Here is a 20,988-nt window from a genome sequence, read left to right on the forward strand (position 1 = left end):
GTTGCACTGATTTGTGTGATTAGCCGTTTATTTACAAGTATTAAATCTATGCAAGTGGTGCATCCATGTTCAGATGAGGCTTTGATGGCCTATAAGTGAAGTTCACTGAACTAAAGAATGTGGTTTGATGATTGTTGACATACTCTCCAAATAGTTTGTCTTCCTAGCAAGGAAATACAGGTGCAGCAGTAATCTCCTGAGAAATCTTCAGAGGCCCAGTGAGAAGCGCATAGCTGACAGAACCAGGCAGTGGTTGAGGTCAAAGATCAAGCTGGTTGGGGCCCATCATGAAATCAGACCTTGGAGCCACAGCAAGGACCATGAAACTGCCTGCAAAATAGAGGAGAGGATCGTCCACAAGATGGGAGCTGAGGCCAGGAGAGAGGCTTCAGGAGGATCAGAGATCATCTTCAGCACAGCAGACAGGACACAGAGAGCTGTGCTACTAAGCTTCCAGGAAATCAAGAGGAGACTTCCCACAGCAAGATTTTAAATACAATGAAAGATTCAATATTGACGCTGAGGAAGACGACTAAGGTGTACGACGTGCTCTGCCTTAAACCTTCAGCAGCGTTGGAACATAAACACTCAGGGGATGAGGAGCGTGCCAAGCTCCATCGACAGCGTAGAAGGAGTTCGAGGATGACATCATGATTCTGTGAAAGCACAGGAACCAGAAGCTATGGTGGTGATAACAGCAGTTTCCTATGAACATCACCTAACGCTGTGCCACTGTACTGTGCATACGATGACACTCTGAAGGCTGCTGGGATCATAATAGCAGTAAGACAACCCTGCACCCTTTCCACAGAGGTGTTTTCTGCAGAGTATGGACAATGAAGGACAATGAAGGAGTCATAAATATCCCCCTCGCAGGATGAAGGCCTGAAGTGAGGTAATGAGAGGCCATAAAACTAGAGTGCTGAGAGGTCTGCAGCTTTGGAAATAGCTGAGAACCATGTTGACAAACAACAAAACCAACTGGTATGTTTGAATGTTTATTCTACATACATTTGGACTCTGGTCCTATGGACAACGATGGAAACAACTGGAAGAGACATTCATGACGCCCTGCAGAACTCAAACCACTCTGCAGAGAGACATGTGATGTGCACACCTGGAGGAAGCATTACCAAGCTGAGATGTTTTTGAAAATGTTACTTTGTTATTTTCACTATTAAATTAACAATTTCTTTGGTTGCTCGTAAGATGCAGTTTGCCATGAGATGAGCTCAATGAATGGGGTAACTGCTAATACATTTATTAAACTGTGTATCTTTGCAATAATTTAGGGTGATTTGACATATGCTGAGTATAAAAATGTTTGCATTGAAACTGTCAGACATGAGGTATTCATACCTGGGAACTTTTCAGGCATAAAGGTCAAAAAGGGGGGAAATGTTAGATTTGTATTGTTGATTGTCATTTATGCTTAGAAATATTTACTTATATATGCTTAGAGTTTTATAATTAGTTGTAGATTGGTAGAGGTTTTGATCCTTGATAGTCTGCAAACTTTGTGTGTATTAGACAGCACTTTGGGAGCATGAGAGGTCATACCGTGTCTTATTATTTTATGGTAGGATTAACGTAGTTGCGTCTGTTCTAGTTTAAGTGCTCTTTGTTTAGATGAACTGCAGGACTTCCTCACCGTGTTATCTAGGATGAACCATCTAGGGTGAGGGGGAGGCTACCCTCTTCCTGACCAAGGATGTTTGACCCTTTGATCAGCAGTCCACACACACACACACACACACACACAGGCAAGGTACTCTTTGTGTATGTAGACGTCATATGTTAATGAACTTATGCATATTCATGTAACCTCAATAAAAGGACAGTGATACGGGAGAACGGACGAGAGCTACTGGGGTCAAGCGAAGGAACGGTGCCTGTCCGGTTCTCTCCCGTGCACGAGTACCATGAAGAAGTTTGCCTACTTGTGTCTTGCTTGCAGTGTAATTATATTGTCTTAACGTTCCAGCGAATAGGTTTATAACACAAACCCATCAGGTTTTGCTGGGCTTACTTCTAATTCTTCATCATAGAAAGGTAGCTCTTTCAACGGGTCATTTGCACTCTGAGCTCTTGTGGTTATCAAACTGGGGATTGCACTTCCTGGCTGCGCCTGCAGAATAATGTCTTGCTTCTGTAAGTTGTGGTCCTGATCTACATGAAATGCATGCAAATGTCCAGGAACTTCATTAGACACCAAATGTAGCAGCGTAGGTATATCTAAGCCCAATATGACTGCATATGGTAGTCTGGGTGCTAAAGCCACTGGCAGGGGAAACGTCAAATACACCTCAGCCATGGGATAATCCTCCTCGTCTTCATGTACACAGCTTGTACATGTACACTGAACAGGATGGAGGTGGACCCCTGCCTGGTGGCTTGGATCTCCGACTACCTCACCGACAGACCACAGTACGTCAGGCTGAAGGACATCACGTCTGACACAGTGGTCAGCAGCACAGGAGCACCACAGGGAACTGTGCTGTCCCCTCTTCTCTTCACCCTGTACACCTCTGACTTCTGCTACAACTCTGAATTATGCCATATTCAGAAGTTTGCAGATGACACGGCCATCATGGGGTGTATCTGGGATGATCAGGAAGAGGAGTACAGAAGTCTGGTGAGGAACTTTGTCGCATGGAGTCACACAAACCACCTGCAACTCAACACCTCAAAGACTAAGGAACTGGTTGTGGACTTCGGGAGGTCCAGAGAAGGTCCACTGCCAGTTCAGATAGAGGGGGAGGAGGTGGAGGTGGTCAACAAGTACAAGTACCTCGGGCTGTGGGTGGACAATAAACTGGACTGGTCATGCAACACAGAGCACCTGTATAAAAAAGCCCAAAGCCGACTGTACTTCCTCAGGAGGCTGAGGTCTTTTAACATCTGCAGGAAGCTCCTGAGGATGTTTTACCAGTCGGTGGTTGCTGGAGTACTTTTCTATGTTGTGGTGTGCTGGGGGAGCAGCACAGCAAAGAGGGACTCATCCAGGCTGGAGAAACTGATCAGGAGGGCTAGCTCTGTGGTCGGCATGAAGCTGGACACTCTGGTGACAGTGGCAGAGAAAAGGACATTAAAGAAACTGATGGACATTATGGACAATGCTGGGCATCCTCTGCACACGGCCATTAACAACCAGAAGAGTCTGTTCAGTGACAGGTTGCTTCTCCCCAAGACAAGAACTAACAGACTTAAAAACTCCTTTGTCCCACACGCCATCAGACTGTTTAACTCCTCTCTGGAGGGGAGAGGGAGGGGAGACAGGAGGACAAAGGAGGGGGGAACAACTAAGCTGTAGTGCCTCTTCACCTCACTGTACAATACCTTTTGTGCAATACTTTTTGTAAATAGTCAACAGTGCAATAGACTCAATACTTGAAATGTGCAATTCACTTGTATTTTTATTTTTTATTCCTATTTATTCTATTTATCCCCTTTGTATATTTTATTTATATTTGTCTCTGTATTTATATATGTGTGTGTGTGTGTGTGTGTGTGTGTGTGTGTGTGTGTGTGTATATATATATAACAGTTCTGTAACTGTAACTTCGGTCATTGCTGTGCTTTTTTTGGAAGTCGAATTTCCCAGAGGAACCCACCCGAGGGATTAATAAAGTTCTATCTTATCTTATCTTATCTTATCTTATCTTATTTTAGTCCTTGTGTCACTCCATAGCTCTCTTGGTACTAGACTAGCCAAAACCACTGACTGAAAGCTCCCTGTGTCTAAGAGTGCTTCTTCACGCTGACCATTAACAAGTACAGGTGCTGTTCTTACTGCTTCATGATCAGGACCTGGCGATGTGGGTCTGGGGGCTGAGCACAAAAGGGATGGCCGACTTTGTGTTGTTGCTGGGCAGGTATACTGAGTGTGGCCGATCTGGCTACAGTGATAACATCTAACATCTGATTTTGAACCTGAATGTGACTTTTTAGTGTTGTTACTTTTACCAGAAACAAAATGTCTGCTTGCAGGATAACTTCTACTCTGGTCTATACCACCACTCCTTACACCCCCATCAGACTTTGTCCAGTCACGAAGCTGTCCCGGCCAAAGGCGGTTCCTCTCGATCCTGTTCTCGCAGAGATGAAGATTTCCGCTAGCTGTGAAGCCTCCTCTGCAGATTTGGGGGCACGTTCCCTGATCCACACCTCCAGATCTGGGTGGACCAGAAACTGCTCCAAGATCATCAGTTCAGAAATGTCTTTCACTGTAGATTTTTCATTTGTAAAACATATCGTTTAATCGCACATAAAGTTCTCTTGGAGTTTCACCGGGGTGAATATCCAGGGCTCGAAACCTTCTTCTGTATGTGTCAGCAGTTATTTCATATTGAGCAAGAATGGCATCCTTTACTTTATCATAGACTTCTGAATCAGCAATGTCCATAAGCACATAAGCACTGCGTCACCAGTTCTCTTTTTATACCAACGTTTAGTTTACAGGCAAATATTAAACGTAAGCAGCTCTGACTGCGGCTCTTTTCTGACAGGTAGGATGGCAGTCCCCTTATCTCTTCACTTTTACAAGCTGACAATTTAATCCTACATCAAATAAACCGAATAACGAATTCATAAGAACTAACGTGTGTTTTTCCTTTGTTATACTTTTAAATTCCCAATCAATGAATTAATAAAAATACAAACAAGGTAATGGAGCTCCTCCATTACACCCAGGCGCTCGTGTCTGAACCTCATGTAATCTGGCTCGTGAGATTCCTTTTTAATCTTTACTTGTGGACTTTGATCTGCCTTCAGCTGAGTGTCATCCCTGTGGATGATACCGTCATCGGGCCGTGTCGGAGCGCGCAGTCGTTCTGCAGGCGTCCCTGAAGGATCAACCTGCCAGCTAAAATAACACGTCTGCCAAATCATCAGCTTATTAACTAATTGCAGAATCAATTTAACTGTCAAAGGTGCACGACTGCTCCTGAGTCGCTGCTGGAAGCAGTCAAACGGTTTGACTTTCTCTTTTGTTCTACCACACAAAAGTGGATTTTCTTCATATTGTTCTGGAGCCTGAAGGTGAGCCGTCCTCAGTGGAGCTGTTAGCTTCCCTGATTCAGACATTGAGTGCTGAGTTTATCAGAGACTGGATGCTCATTAAGTCGGAGCTTTGTTTTCTGTAAAGTTTAATCAAACTGCAGGTGAATCACTCATTTTCAGAGCACTACGGGCGAATCGGTGAGGGTCGCTCCTCTTGATGGGAGCTTTTTTCTTTTAGACTGGGGCCCGAGGCCTTCGAGCATTTTCAGGCCAAGGAGAGAGTCTGTAACTCTGCAAAATACAGTATATAATGACCAATGTTGGGCAATTAATTATAAACCGTAAATCCCAGACTACAGAGCGCACCTGATTAAAAGCCGCATGCTCTAATTTTAGAAAGAAAATCTATTTTGTACACAGCAAAATCTCCAGTGTTAAATTAACACTAGAGAGTGTCTATATGGGTCCACACCTCTGAGTGTTAAATACAACACTGTTGAGTGTTAAATTAACACTTTTGACAGTGTTATATGTAGGGATGGGTACCGGTGTCCGGTGCCATGATGGCACCGGTTCTGACATAAACGGTAGTAACCAGACCGAAAAGCAGCGCACATTTTGGTGCTTTATTTCGGTGCTTTTTTTTCCTGAGCTGTGATACACTTCTAGCCAATCATTTTACGTTTCCAAGGATAGTAGGCGGGCCCAGGTACGTCGGTTCTTTTAGAGCAGAGCTACAGATTAAAAATGCCCAAGGTGAAGCGGTCAAAAGTCTGGCTGTACTTCACAGCAAAATATGCAAACTCAGCAGCAACTAGTGCTTTAAGCTGATACTGTGATACTGTGCAAAGGAGGTAACACCAAGAATCCGATGAAACACCTGGCGACGCATAGCGTTTTTTTTAAAAGCCCAGAAATGCGCCGTATGATAGCTTGCTGCGAGACCTCACACCGAGCGCATCTACTGCGGGTGGGTTGCCAGTTATCTGACCCGGAGTTAGCAACATCCCCCAAAACCCCCGAAGAGGAGAGTCCTGGCCCCTAGCCCTGCCAGTGTAGCAGAAATGATGAGGATGATGATGCAGCAGCAGCCGTTCTTCTCTGCGTGAGTAGCTTAATGTTCGTGTGTAATTTACGTTGAGTAGGCTAACCACGTTATTACATTAATGCATGTAAGGTGAACTAGCAAACATCATCATAGCTACATGTGGCTGTCTTCTTGTTTGATGGCAGATACTCCCTTCACCCTGGCCAAAAAAGGCTAAAATGACCAAAGAAAAAGTGGGAAACAGCTGAACATGAGAGGTTTTTGGACAAAGTTTGTGTTTTTTCCATTGTTTAAGCACTGCTTCCAGCCAAGAGTGATGCCATATATGCCCCATAGCTGCAGAAAAGGCTAACGTTGTTATCTTTTTACAAAAAACCACCTGAACATGAGAGGTTTTTGGACAAAGTTTGTGTTCTCCATTCTTTAAGCACCGGTTTAAGCACCGGCACCGTTTCAAAAGTACCGATTTGGCACCGGTATCGGATAAAACCTAAACGATACCCATCCCTAGTTATATGTTTAAAAGTAACCTAGTCAGTTTTGAAGATTAACAAAGACTAACACTGAGCAGTGCTGATTTTCTAACACTGGAAAATAACTCAAAATGTTAGAAATATTCCAGTGTTAGAAAACCAGCACTGCTCAGTGTTAGCCATTGTTAATCTGCAAAACTGACTAGAGTATGAACAACCGTGGTCCAGAAGAGCTTGGTGAAACAATTGATTTTAATGAAATACACGCGTGGGGGGACCAGCTCCGTTCGCAGACAGCGCTGATCTCCGACTAATCAAAGTATAAGCAGATATTTTATACCATCAGGGCTTGAATTTAATGACGCCCCGTCAGCGTCAGATACATTTCATACATAGGTTCCCAGAGCAGAGGCGGAGCCAGACATTTGAAACACCCAGGGCTCAGCCCTAAAGGGTATGCATGTGGGATTTTTTTTTTTTTTTGGGGGGGGGGGGGGTAGAAATGACTGAAAGATTAATTGGCTCTGTTTTGAGTTTTGTTCAAAAAAGAATGACTTCATATAAGAAGGAAAAATATATATCACATGTGCAGGACACCTTAAACTAGTTTTTTAATTAAGCAGCAAGGCAGAACAAGGTCTGGCTGTATCAAGACACGAGGACTAAACCCCAGTTCAACCAGACCCAGAACTGATCCAGAATTAACACAGGACTACAACAGTTCAAAATCAGGACTACTGAGGACTTAACCAAGACAGAACCAGAATCAGAACTAGATGATAGTAGCACTAAAATCATCATAGACCTGCACTACATTTATTTTTTAATTCTACCAAAGTCCAATATTTAGATTGAGAAAAGTTTATATAATTATTTAGTCTTGTTGTGCAAACAAGCCTGCAGAACTTAATAAATATAGAATTTGAAAAATAGCAAACCTAAAAAGAAACACTAGGTACGAGATACATGAGTACCTATGATACGGTGATACTTTTGGTAAACAACCATTTGATTAACAGGTGTGTCTCACCTGCTCTTGTTCATCTCTGTTCTGTCCTCATTCTCCTCTCTCCCTCTTTGTGCTGACAATCATCAAATATACAGATATTTACAAACTCTTCAGATAAAAACACTTTTTTAATTGTAACATCAAATCAGACTAAATGTTTATTTTTTAGATAAATATAAAAACATATTTGTTAACTTTCAGAGTAAAGAGAGAAACTATCTGTATTTCTTAATTGTAAATGGCACCAAATTGTATTCAAACTGAGCCACACTTATGGAGCTCCACAGTTCTGTTCCTGGTGTTTTGTTGACATCTCTTGATGTTCCCATGTCACAGAAACAGCCTCTGTGTTTTGCCTTATATGCATCCACAGCTGTGCCACCAATTTACTCACATGGACTCTACTAACCAATCAGAAGCTTCTTCAGCTCAGAATGGAATCGTCTGGAGTTTCTTATTAATTAACAATAAACTTAGTGTATATGTGCTCCTACATTTGATGAAAGTGATAAAAATAGAAGCTCTGTCTCTCTTTATTCTGACATTTAACTCATTCAAAAGATATTTCAATATTTATCTAAAACAAAAGTTTACTCTAAATTGATGTTGTACAGTAAAAAAAATTTCTCCCTAAAGTGTAAATATCTGGTTATAACTGTGAATATCCTGCTGTGTACTGAAATCCCTCTTGTTTTGCATAGAAATATACTGAACAACATACAAAGCATAATATATAAAATAACATTTACCTGAGTTTTTTCTTTGAAAGAAGCCTCTAATGTCCATTCTTATATCTCAGTACATAACTGAAACCGATTTAGTCGGAAGGGTAAGAACTGAAAATATGAAATAAACACACGTAAGCTAAGAATCTCTAAAAAAAAAAAAAAGCATTTGTTCGGCTTTTCATTTCGCCATTTGTTGATTCACTTGAAGAGTGAGTAACGTAATATGGGTCAAGTGATCAGTTTGATATCAATCTTTCGTGATTCACCGTCATATTTACATTATTTGTACAGTACGAATGATTTGCTTTGGTACCTGGTCAAACTTCAGCTCTCCTTAGTATGGCTGGCTCCGTTTCTCCAACAGCGCACACAGGCGGCAGCTGCCCCGCCCCCTCACTCAGTCGCTTAGTGCCTGAGCTCGGATCATACCAATATCAGGGGGGGATTCACGCACAGTCGTAAATTCCCACAGTGTGCACTATGTGCTTCGAATATTGTGTGTATAGAATATAAATGAAATAAAAGATAACAATGAATAACCTGGTTATTCAAATAGCATCATCCAAACAGCTCCTCAGGATAACCTGCACTTAGACTCTGCTTTCGGTTTCACTTCTGCAAAAGACACGCTCTGCAAACATGCAGTTTCCTGTCAGCCTGCAACTTAGTCTTTCTGAAAGACACACACACTGTTTAACCATCTGAATGCACTATCAATGCTGTAGATTATATTATTAATGCAATGGTAATGATGATGATTATTAACAATAGCAGCAAAATAATTTCCCTGCTCTCCACAAGATTTTGCTGTGTACTTGTACGGGCCGCACCGGATTTTAAGCCGTACAGAAACATTACACGTGAGGATTTTTAACGTTTAATTTAATCCGTAAGGTAACGTAAACGTTATGGTAACATACAAAAATACATACTGCAAATGCTTTTTTTCCTCGGACAGCGCCTGTAACACGGCTACCTGTAAGTACACGTGCGTATCAGTAACACACAAAAAACGTTGCTTATGGGTTTTTTACGGAACAGCGCACAAACTATATATCGTATATATACTACTTATCAATTTGATTGGTCTACTGTTACCAGGCAAAATGATGTTGGCCTGGTAACTTACCACAGCAGCTAGCATTCCCGGTTTTCCTAGCTGCTATCACAGCACTACATTAGAATCCCCAACTCACTATGCTTCATTATATATACACGAGACCTGGGACTCATTTGAAAACGTGACGGGGTCTATGACCCGCTGCAGGCGATCACATACATGTGTTTGGAGTCACACTGAGCCCTGCATCCGGGTATCAGCCCAGAGTGTCGTCCGACTCCAGCGACAGTGCGTGCCAGATTCTGACATTTCCAGACAGACATAAAAATAAGAACATCAGCGTGTCCTCGGCTGGAATCAAGGACGCTCTGACAGGACGAACGCTGCAGTCCGCTCTCGCACAGCGCCTGACCTTTCAGCCCGGCGCCTGACCTTTCAGCCCGGCGCCTGACCTTTCAGCCCGGCGCCTTCCTTTCTGTGGAGTTTGGGGCTTTAACAGCTCTGAGGGGACGAGCTGCCAAAGAAGTGATAACATTTAGATTTGTCATGAATGAGGCTCAAAGTCACCCTGTTACATTTCCCTCCACCTTCCTCTCACACGCAGCACGAGAGTCCTTCTCCCAAAACATCACCGTGGTCAACTGATGAAATCTGGTAATAACTGAAGGGGGCCACTGACCTTTTAACGTTAGAGAGCTGAAGCCTCTCGGACCCTCGTGACACTTTCGTGTTTTTGCTCAAAGCCACAGAACGAGGTCAACTGCACAACCGCCGGCCCACAGAGGCGTACGACGGATTTTCCTGCCCTGTCTTTAGTCTTGCTTTGCCATCACGGATCATTGGCAGCGTTTCACCTGCAGCTGATCGCACAGCTGGAGGTGCTTTTCAAGCAGGAAGCTCAGAAAGGCCCTGGGGGCTTAACAGGTTAGAAATGTCTGCAGTACTCAAACAGATAATACCTACTCAAACAGACCTTGGCTCCACCTCCTCACAGCAGGAGGGTTTGAGATCGTACTTCCACCTGTGCCAGGCGGCGGCTCACGTGAGAGGCTCAGCTAAAGCAGGAAGCCGCCAGCACTGCAGTCAGAACGTGGCTGCTCCAAAGCGGACTTCACCATCACACTGAATCATTTCTGATTTGTAGAAATCAAAAGTTCAGAAATATTATTTTACAAGAAATCAAAGATTCCTCCCTGGATTCGTGATTTGTGTCGATTTTCTGGCCCAAACCATTCGTTCTCCTCTCACAGCTAATGAAGCAGGGAGATTTTATGCTTTTCGCTTTGACAATAGCAGCTCCTGAGGCAGCCACATCAGTGCCAGGGCTCACTGTCAGAGAGCTGCCAGATAGCACACGCACATGCACACGCACACACGCACGCACAAAGCCGGTAATTAAACTGTAGAACGTGAGCCAAAACGTATGTGCTTGAAATAAAGACACACAAACAGCGAGAGAGTGCCACATGCATATTAATGATACACAGTTAACCGTGCAGAGGACAGCGGTGCACAGAATAATACGACACAGCTGTGACTGTTGCAGAGCGGCGTCCTCGTCCTGATACCAGCTTAGTGCAGACTTTGTGAGACCAATCACTGTGTGCACATGACTCTGAGCGCACAACGGGCAGACGTGGTCAGAGACATCAGCCGGCTCTGGACTCTCTTTGTCTTCCTCCCTCTCTGCTCGCTCTCTCGTCTATTCACAGCAGCACTTGTCTTCCATTAGCCTCTCCGTACTCCGGCAGTGTGCAGCGAGCGCCAGTGCGTCCACGTGTCCGGTTTCATCTGAACATCCAGACTGTTGCTAGGAAACCACAAACCTACTCGGACGGATCTGGTTGGCTGCGGCCTCGGTGCAGTTTTAACGGTGAGCTGCGCTCACTGACACCGTCGACGGTCACACCGCAAATACCTGCCGACCTTCAGTCCTGAAAACGCAGTTCAGAGGTGGAGGAGAAGGCCGGCAGCACGAGTGGAGCGAGGCAGCAGGCGGTGCTCAGGCTCTGCTTCCTGACCGTGATGCGCTTTGACAGCCAAAGTCAAATACGATAAAGACGGCGACACCCTGAGACTGTGATGCTCTCTGCAGCATTTACAGTCGCTCTGCTGTCCTCGCAGACTTCACAGTAAGTCAGCTCCTGCCCGCTGACGCGTGTCATTCTCGCCGGCTGAACGTTTTCACCTTCGCCGTCTTTGCTTCTTGAAACCAGTAAGAACGAGCGTGGGAGGGTCTCCTCGAGGAACCGAGGGACAGACGCCGCCGCTCAACGTGGATTCAAACAAGCTGACGGCTCTGCGCTTTAACATGAAACCAAACATCCCACAATGCAACAGTCTTTCCCTCGCTATTAATAACACTCTGCACAGGTCATTTAAATTCAGTGGCCTTCGAAGTGAAGGTCAGAGGCTGCTCTAATGTCAACATTTAAATGCAACCAACACGTCCGTGACTGAAACCATCGCCGGCCCCGTCCTGGAGCTCCAGCAGGAGAGCCGGGGTCGCCTAAGCTCGGCGTCAGGAGCAGCGAGCTGCTTCCGAGTGGATTTATTATCCCGTGTTGCTCTGCTGGGTTTGATTGTGTGGAAACGGAGGTCATTTCACAGTGTTAGTTACCTGAGGGTACCTGACATTTAAATAGCCTTCTCGTTATCGCTCGCTCGCCTTCGCTGCAGATCTTTCTCTCTTGTCCTTGCTCGCTCGCTTTTCTCCTTTATATCCTCTCGTCGTTTTTTTCCTACTCATTCTCAGGCCACCGCTCTCTGTGCTTCGCTCATCGCCTAAAAGTCATTCTCACCCCTCTCTCTCCTGAGTTCAGTCGACTGGAGGAACCCAGAGAAGCTGCAGATCAAACACGTGCACTGAGCTACCGGGCGTGTGATGGACGAGGTGACAAACAGGTAAATTCATGGAAGGAGGGTTAAAGAGCTGCTTTGATCTGAACGATGACGCTGGCAGCCGGCAAAACAGACAACGAGCCTCTGGGATACGCGGCAGCTTCATTAATTAAGGTAATCAGTGTGATACAAATATTTCAATGTCAACATGTTTTTATATGAACTCTGTTCCCTGAGGCTTGAAAGAGTTTAGTGGTTTCCAGTGTGCACCATAATTTTTCATTAATATGTAAATGTAGGCACCAGAGTGCTCCCGTGGTCCGAGGAGTTCCTTTGTTTCAGGTATTTTCTGCACCGCCCGACACACAATCCACAGAATCAGAGCAGCAGAGTGACGGCAAACCCCGCAGCTCTGCGGTCACGTGACGATCCACAAATCCCTCTCTGCATGCACATTAGCTACGAAAGAAAAGAGCGACGTGGGCTTCTGATCACCCCAAAACGATGTGACTTGTTCAGCACAGCTAAAAAACAGAGAGCCAAAAAAAGAGGAAAAATCTGCACGCCAGGTTCTGCCAATGGAGCTTCTCCCTCTCGTTTCCATTTAAAACCAAACTCGTCACTAATTAAAGCTCCGCGCCACCTGTTTCCAACAAGTCCTCCAATCAAAACAACAAAATCTGTCATTTGTTTCCTCCTAGAACAGCGCAGAGACCCAGCTCTGCTCCCACCACGAACAATACACGCCGCTGACGCAAACGCCACTTTGTCAGCTTTGGTTCTCAGCGAGGCCGGCCTGGTGGTAGGGAGCACGGGTCTGCCGTCACAGGAAGTGGAGGGTGCTGGGCAACGTGACATACTGTAGGTGAGTTTAAATACAGCATAAAAGAAAATCCATCATGCACATCAACAGGATGAATGTTAAACAATGAGGCAAAATAAAGGTGAAATCCCTCCATAATACGACCCGAGTCCAAAACTACAGCCTGACTTAAAACAGTTTACTTACAGTGCGACTGTTTCTTTGTTTCCTGCTCTACTGCAAGAGTCTGCATTATAAAGTGTTACTGGATGCTGAAACCAAAGCATCTGTAGCTAAGAGGTGACAAAGTATCTGTCATGTTTCCCAAAACAGCCTTTTGATCCATAATCTGCGAGTGAGTTTGTGGTCTCATTATCCAAGGTCAAAGCTAGCGTGTCGTTTATAGCACGGCTACGCTGAAATCCTCCAGCCAAGACTTCAAGGCAGGGATTTACAGCTGATGGGTGACATCACAGCAGCCACACCTGAACTTGAATTTAAAGTTCGGGTTTGACTCGTCGGCTAATAAGTGAGTGTTCAAGGGTATTTTAGAGCCTGGAGGTGCTTTGATTTACACAACGGGGAAATCTTTTCTCTCGTCGGTCCTCTCAGACGATCCAGGAAACGTCGAATCAAAGCTTTTATCTTTCCACAACGGCCGCGCAGATGTTTCTCAGCTCAACAAACAAAATTTTCCAGAACAGAACAGGTTACATCAGCTGCTGTAAATCCTGGAGAGAAAAGTGACTTTTTAATGTGGTGATCTGGACCGCTTACAGAGAACAGATCAAAAATGTAGGAAAGCTTCACGGCGCAAAGAGATTCGACGTGCCGTGAATCTATACGCCGAACGCTAATCTCCAGTTTCTAAAGAGAGGCGTCAGAAGAGTAACGCTCTAATGAGAACAGCTGGATCTGACGCTCCAGCTGTGCTGTGGAACTTGTCATCAGACGTCCCCGTGCCTTATCGCCGTTCTTTCGCTTCTTTTATTTTCTGTGAAAGGATCAAAGATGAGCTCTTTTCAACACCAGCTTATCTGACGATCCAGCCCACAGTAAAACGAAGTGTTTTAATTAAAAGAAAATGCCCACGGCAGCAAAACCCAAATGTGTTCAATGAAACCGTGAGAGTGGGCAGAACTGGTCTGACTGGAAATCAGCATTACAGTCGGTACTTGGAGCTGCACGGACGCCTGCTAATCCATGAAATTACACACAGAAGTTTATTTATAGACCTGTAAAGCAGCTACAGAAGGTGTCCCACAGTCCACAGCTTCAACATCTACATCAGAGTCTTTCAGAGACGGCTCGACACGAGATCCCGGTCGAGGGTCACGACGTGCATCATTACGAAACAACCGGAGACACCAAACGTGTTAAAAAAGTGAGAAAAGACATTTGTCCTGAAAACTGCTGGTTTGACCAATCACGTCTGAGCAGGTATAAACTCAAAGTGTGGTGCTGAAGAGAGACGGCGGCTGTGGTTCAAGGTGGATTCTGACAAACGGGACAGGAAGTCCTGACCAGACACCGCTCGGTATGACCTGTCAGGTACAGTTTAGTGTTAATGCGTGGCATTCACGTGTATGAGAATAAATGACAAAATGATGGTAGAGTAGTTATTCAAATGAAGCCGGAGCTGTCGGTAATCGCTCTTCTGCTCTGCGTTCACCAACTCCCTGCCTCCTGGAGAGTCGTCAGGACAGCAGCTCAGGAAACCTCGCTGACAACGACGTCGCTCAAAGAAAAGCACAGATTCAGCTGTCACAAGTAAAATACCCAGAAAATAACCAAGACCCTGAATGCATCTCAGGGTCCAGCTACATGAAAGACGTTCCTGTTGACACCACGTGTGGAGAACAGCTCCATGCTGGCAGACTACAGTCAATCAGAGCAACAATAAAACTCACAGGTTGCCTCACTCAGAGCTTAGTGCTTTCACTAATATTGGACTGTTACATCTGCAATACATAAATAAAATTTTACAAACCATAATCATAATTACTTCAGGCCACAGCTGAGCCCAGATCAGAGCGGCTTCATTCGATGATTTCATTTTCGTGCACTAGGCCAAATCAAAAGTCCCAAAAACAGCAATGTTAGTAAAAATCTGCCTGTTTATTGATCTGTCAATGCCTACAGTGTTCTGAAAATCAGACTCAAATCTCACCAATGATGGCATTTTTCTGTGGTAGAGATCCAGCTGCAGCGCAGTGCTAAGAAACTGCTTAACTGAGGACACAGCTGGAGACCCGAACATGCAGCTGGCAGTGCTGAACTGTCCTCGGACAAAATCAGTGTATTCCTGTCTCACAGGAACCACAGAGTAAATAAAGGGTCACCATATGTCCCGTCGCTCCACGGCGTCCTTGAGGAAAACTGAATTCACCTCAGCGCAGGAAATACAAATGCATGCACTCTGTGCAAAGTGCAACCCAGACTGAACTTAAATGATACCACATGTCGCTCCAGAGAAAGCTGCGTCTGCGTTACTGTTAAATCACGAGCTGCTCTGAACTGCCTTCAGCTTCTTGAAATGTGAGTGGATGCCCTAAACTCCCATCTTACAGCTTTAGAGCTCTACGTCCGTACTTTCAAATGAGCATAAACGACTCAAAGTAAAGACCGAGTCCAGCTGCAGATTGAACAAAAACCTGCAGAAAGATGATGAAGACCCCGTGCTCCAGGGCCCACTCCTGCCCACCACAACCCTGAGCTGATGAACTCTGCAGTCACGTTTTTATAAATATTAACATCACTTGAGTCATTCCTGTGCACCATCGATCAGACTACCATTGATCACTGCGTTCCTGCAGTTGTGATGAAATCTGCAGATGAAAGCCTCACCTCCCGTCTCCAGCTCCAAGTAAACCCGAGTCTTCACATCGACACCGACGGCTTCAGCTCGTCAGTGTAAAAATGCATTTTGATCCCCCGCACCTCGCTTTGAATTCATTAAAACTTTCAAACATCAGAGAAAACATCAGCTGAAAAGCTGCTGTGGCACATCTCACGGGGAAACGACCTCACGGAGATGCAGCCGGGTCCAGACGAAAGGCCCCGACGACCACGAGGAGACGCAGGAAACACCTCGAGCACGCAGCTGAAACTGTGCGGAAAACCTCACCGAAGAGACGAGAAGACGGACACCGAGCACGCGCTCGCTGTGCGTGTGTCGGTGGGACTGGTGCATGCTGGTGCACAGTCTCTCCTGTGCTTTGTGTTTAGTGGTGTTGGGATTTCAGTGAAAACAAACATCTAACTGGTTGCAGATGTTCTCTTCTTGTTCAAACAGAGTTCTTCCTCCCCACTGTCACCGAGTGCTTACTGCTACAGGTTGGTCTCAGGTGTGGCTTTTCTCCCTCCTGTTGAAGGATCTTCATCTTAACCCTTTATCACCCAATCGTGATCAGAGAGGCCGCCTTCTTTTGTTATTTTGTTCTCATCTTTCAGGAAACGTTGAGCCTTGTAACAGGAAGTTCACCTTCCCTTCTCCCTGAAAACATTTGAAATCTAGCCCGAGCGCTAACGTCATTTAAAGAGCTCGTGTAAAAACTTTGAGTAGCGCATCGTTGCAGCTACGCTCGAGTATTAATATCTTTTTAATCATTTCACAGAAGCACCCGCCCGCTGAGGCAGAGAAATAAAAAGAAAACACAGCTCTCTCTTTAATTCCTTCTCGTCTCCTTTTCGTTTCCATTTGGAGCGCTTCGACCTTGAGCTCCTCGGAGTGAAGAAATAACAGCGGCGCAGAGGTCTTTTGTCATGTAGCAGCCGCGGCTGTCAGCTCTGCAGGAAGCCTGCGTTTCCCGTAGCCTCGAGCACGGCCGACGTGTAACGCAGACCTATGGCGTGCTCGTGACAAGCGTCGCTGAAGTGGATCATCTTTTGATATTACGGTCTCCTTCTCTGCCTCGAGGACACGTGCCGTGTTTCTCTGCTCGTTCAGGTGCGCTGCAGCGCGAATGCAGCACAGGTGAAATGTCCCAACCCCCATTTAAAAGGATCACGTCATTTACAGTCGTGTAATTAGTCAGCTGACCTGCACTGGCTGCATTTAATGAAACGCACTGAGTGAAATCTTCTCTCAGTGTTGCAGTGAATGCAGTGTTCAGCTCACACGAGATCAGCCTGATCCACGGAGCTTTGAACGTGTGGATAATAATCTGTGTTGATGTTGAAAGTGAATTACAGCAGCTGATCACTTTAACAGAGAGGCCCTGCACCCCGTGGAGATGCGCGCTCATGGGAAACTCCTAGATATGACCTTGAATCAGCTGCTTTGCTGACACGTTGCTGAAGGTGACCCAGAGTCACCTCTGCAGATATTACTGATGAGCTCAAGCCGGCGTCCGAGGTGACGTAAAGAACGCAGGCTGATGAAGGTTAAAGAGGCGTTCCTAACACCTGAAGTGGAACGGCGACCCACGGACACGCAGTGAAACGAGTCCTGGGATCTGAAGCGCTGCCGACACGCTGGTTGCAGAAACACGGCGTTCTGCTCTTAAGACGCACCCGTTTGAATCGTGTTTCTACTCATGTGTTTCTACTCATGTTTAATTGTCCTTTATTGAGTTTAAGCTCTTATTTTGTTTTGTCATTTTAATTCTATTCATTTATTTATTTAAATTTGACTCACATTGTATTTATGTTGCTATGGTAACCACTTTGGTCAGTTGTTGTTTTTAAAATTCTTATGAATAAAATTGGCTTGGAAAGTGACCAAATAAATATCATATGGAAGCAAATGGAGCTTATGAGTTCCTTTACTGCAACCTCAGTACTCAATACTGACATGTTACTCTTGTCCAATCGGCTTCCGCCCGCCTTCTTTGAGCCAGTCAGCGTTCGCTTTGCACGGTTTAAGTCTCTGCTCTCCATCATTCTCCCTTCAGACTCTCTTTCATGCAGCCCACCTCCTCCCCGTCTCCTCCTCACGGAGCCAGAGCTCCGTTCAAGCCTCAGTCTTCTTCTTTGCCACCAGCGTCTGGACTCCAGGAGGTCCTGTCTGTTAAAAGCTCAGGATAATGAGACACTGAAGTCACTTCTCTGGGAGACTTCCGGTACTGTAGAGGGGGACGTGTGTGCGAGGGCTCCCGGTTCACATCTTAAAACTATATTTTTATAATGAACTGATTGTGTACACTGCGACACATCTGTATGTCTGAGTCAATTTAACTAACTTTGAAAATATTGAGTATGTCTAAACAAGCGAAGCCAATTAATGCACAAACTAACTCCGGCTACACGTGCTGCAAACAAGCTAGCATCCTTTGCAGCTAACAATGTGTCGACATTAACAGATGACCCTCCAGCACCTGAAAACCCTACAGCTGTAATGGTGTCTATGGACCAACCAAAGCCGAATTTGCCAAACAAAGAATGATGTTTCCGCCCTGATTCGAGACGCCATCAGACCGATTCCAGACTCACTGGACTCGTTACAAACAACGGTGAGCTCATTCCAGAAACGTCTTAGCTCTGTGGAGTCTGTTGCTGAGGATAACTTTGAACGGTTAACAGTAGCAGAAACATCCATCAAGATGCTTCAGAACCAGTCGCTGGCAGATCGGTGCGACGACCTGGAGAACCGCTCATGGAGAGCTAATTTCCGTATACTGAATATTCCTGAAGGCAGCGAAGATGGTAAAGATCCCATAAAGTTCATCTCAGACGTCCTGATGGACATGATGGGAAGTTTTCCCTGTTTCTCCTGACCTGGAGAGAGCTCACCGAACCCCGATTTCCAAAACCAGCCAGGGATCCCCCCCCGCGCGTTCCTGGTCTGCTTCTCCAGATTCCAGCAGAAAGAAGCCGCTTTGCGCTGGGCCAGGAACCATCAGCTCCGGTACCAAGGTGCCACTATTAGGATCTATCAGGATGTCAGCGTTTTGCTCTCCAAAAAGAGAGCCGCGTTTAACAGCATCAAGCAATCGCTGCACCAGAAGAACGTCAGATTTCACCTGTTGTATCCAGCCCGGCTGCGAGTGATGCACGGAGACAATAGGCTCACCTTTGACTCACCTGATGAAGCCCAGCAGTTCATCGACTGGGCTTTCGGTAAGGATTAGGACAATGAGCCGCGGTTTGAACTTGGTGACCCAGCAATGAAAATACTCCTGTGCAACATGTAAGTCAACTTGCGGTCCGCGGACTCGAAGTACTGTGAGTATAAGAACTCTATTCATATATGTGTGTATGCACCTGTTTAAGAGCAACTGTACTGTTTAATCATAATCATGCTTTTTTGTAGGAACTGGGAGCCTTCCTGTATAGAAGTGTTAAAAATGTGTTCCTGGAAGTTGTTAGTAATAGTGGTTAGCCTGCAGCTTGCCTCAGAGAGAGCGACAAGTACAGGTTTAGTTCTAGTTTTGTTTTCATCCTTGTTTATGGACAAGAGTAAGGGAAAGGACACTATCGGATCTTTGCAATGTTTGTTCACCTCTGTGTACACAAGGGTTGAAATTTTCCAATCGTGCACTTAAATATGCTCATTGCTTACCTTTTGTTCTGGTTATTCTTATGGTGTAATCGCCTTAGTTAAACATGGTGAATGGTACTGATGTGGGGGCGGCTGCTGTGCGATTCATTAGCTGGAATGTGAAGGGTTTGAATGGGCCTGTCAAAAGAGCCAGGATTTTTAATCATCTTAAGTATCTAAAATGTGACATTGCATTTCTCCAGGAAACCCACCTGTTGGTAAAAGATCACATCAGACTTAAGAAAGGATGGGTAGGAAAAACGTTCCATTCGAGCCTCAACTCAAAAACATGTGGAACAGCCATACTAATCCATAAAAGCACTCAATTTAATGCATCCACTGTTATTTCAGACCCGCAGGGGCGATTTGTGATGGTTTCAGGACTCCTGTACCATAAGCCTGTGGTTCTGATAAATATTTATGCCCCGAACTGGGATGATGAGAAGTTTATTAGCAAAATAATATCATTAATTCCAGATATGAACTCAAAACAGCTGATTTTTGGTGGAGACTTGAATGTGATGAACGTAGCACTTGACCGCTCCAGCTGTAAACCTACAAATCTCTCCAAAAAAGCAAAGTTATTATCCGTTTTTATGGCCACTGGCGGTTTTTATTTCCACAGTAAATCATTTCTTTTTCTCTAATGTACATCACTCAAATAGTAGAATAGACTATTTCTTCATTGACCAGAATCTCCTCCCCTTAGTCAAGAAAACTGAATATTTAACCATAGTAGAGTCAGATCACGCTCCTGTACGTTTAGATCTTGCGTTTCCTTTTTACCAATCAGAACATCCACCCTGTAAATTAGACAGAACTCTCCTGGCAGAGGAGGGTTTCTGTGAAACGATATAAAAAAATAGATGGCTTTCTAATTTTCAACCAGAAAGATAATGTTTCACTTTCCCTCTTGTGGGAAACATTAAAGGTTGTAATCAGGGGAGAAATCATCTCATATTTGTCTAGAAAAAACAAAATGAATCGAATTAGGCACGAGGAGCTAATTAAAACCATCTCTATGTTAGATGCTCAGTACTCTGCTTCTCCTTCTCCTGAGCTTTATAAAAGGAAGCTGGACCTCCAAACACAAAACAATTTGATGCCAACTGAAAAAACTGAACGTCTTCTGTTAAAGTCACGAGGTTATGTACACGAGCACGGCGACAAAGCCGGACGTTTATTAGCACACCAACTAAAATGCCGCTCAGCCGCACAACAAATCACACAAATACGAAAAGATGATGGTGAGCTAACAATTGACCCTGAAGAAATTAAAGAAACTTTCACTATGTTCTACTCAAATCTTTATACATCTGAGACTACAAGTGACTGCTCTGATATGGAGCATTGCTTTAACAATCTGCAGGCTGCTCTAACAGTGGCCCACAGGACTGAAGCTGAACTTCCACTCAAATAATAAGTGCTGCAATAAAGGCGATGCAGAACGGCAAGGGCCCTGATGGGTATCCCACTGAGTTTTATGAAAACATTTCTGACAAGCTAACAACAATTTTACTTGATGTCTTTAATGATTCTTTGCCT

Source organism: Diplotaxodon limnothrissa, linkage group LG22 (assembly GCF_057381915.1).
Source record: "Diplotaxodon limnothrissa isolate DT_005_m linkage group LG22, D_limnothrissa_male_GT1.1, whole genome shotgun sequence".
In the NCBI taxonomy this organism is placed as follows: domain Eukaryota; kingdom Metazoa; phylum Chordata; class Actinopteri; order Cichliformes; family Cichlidae; genus Diplotaxodon; species Diplotaxodon limnothrissa.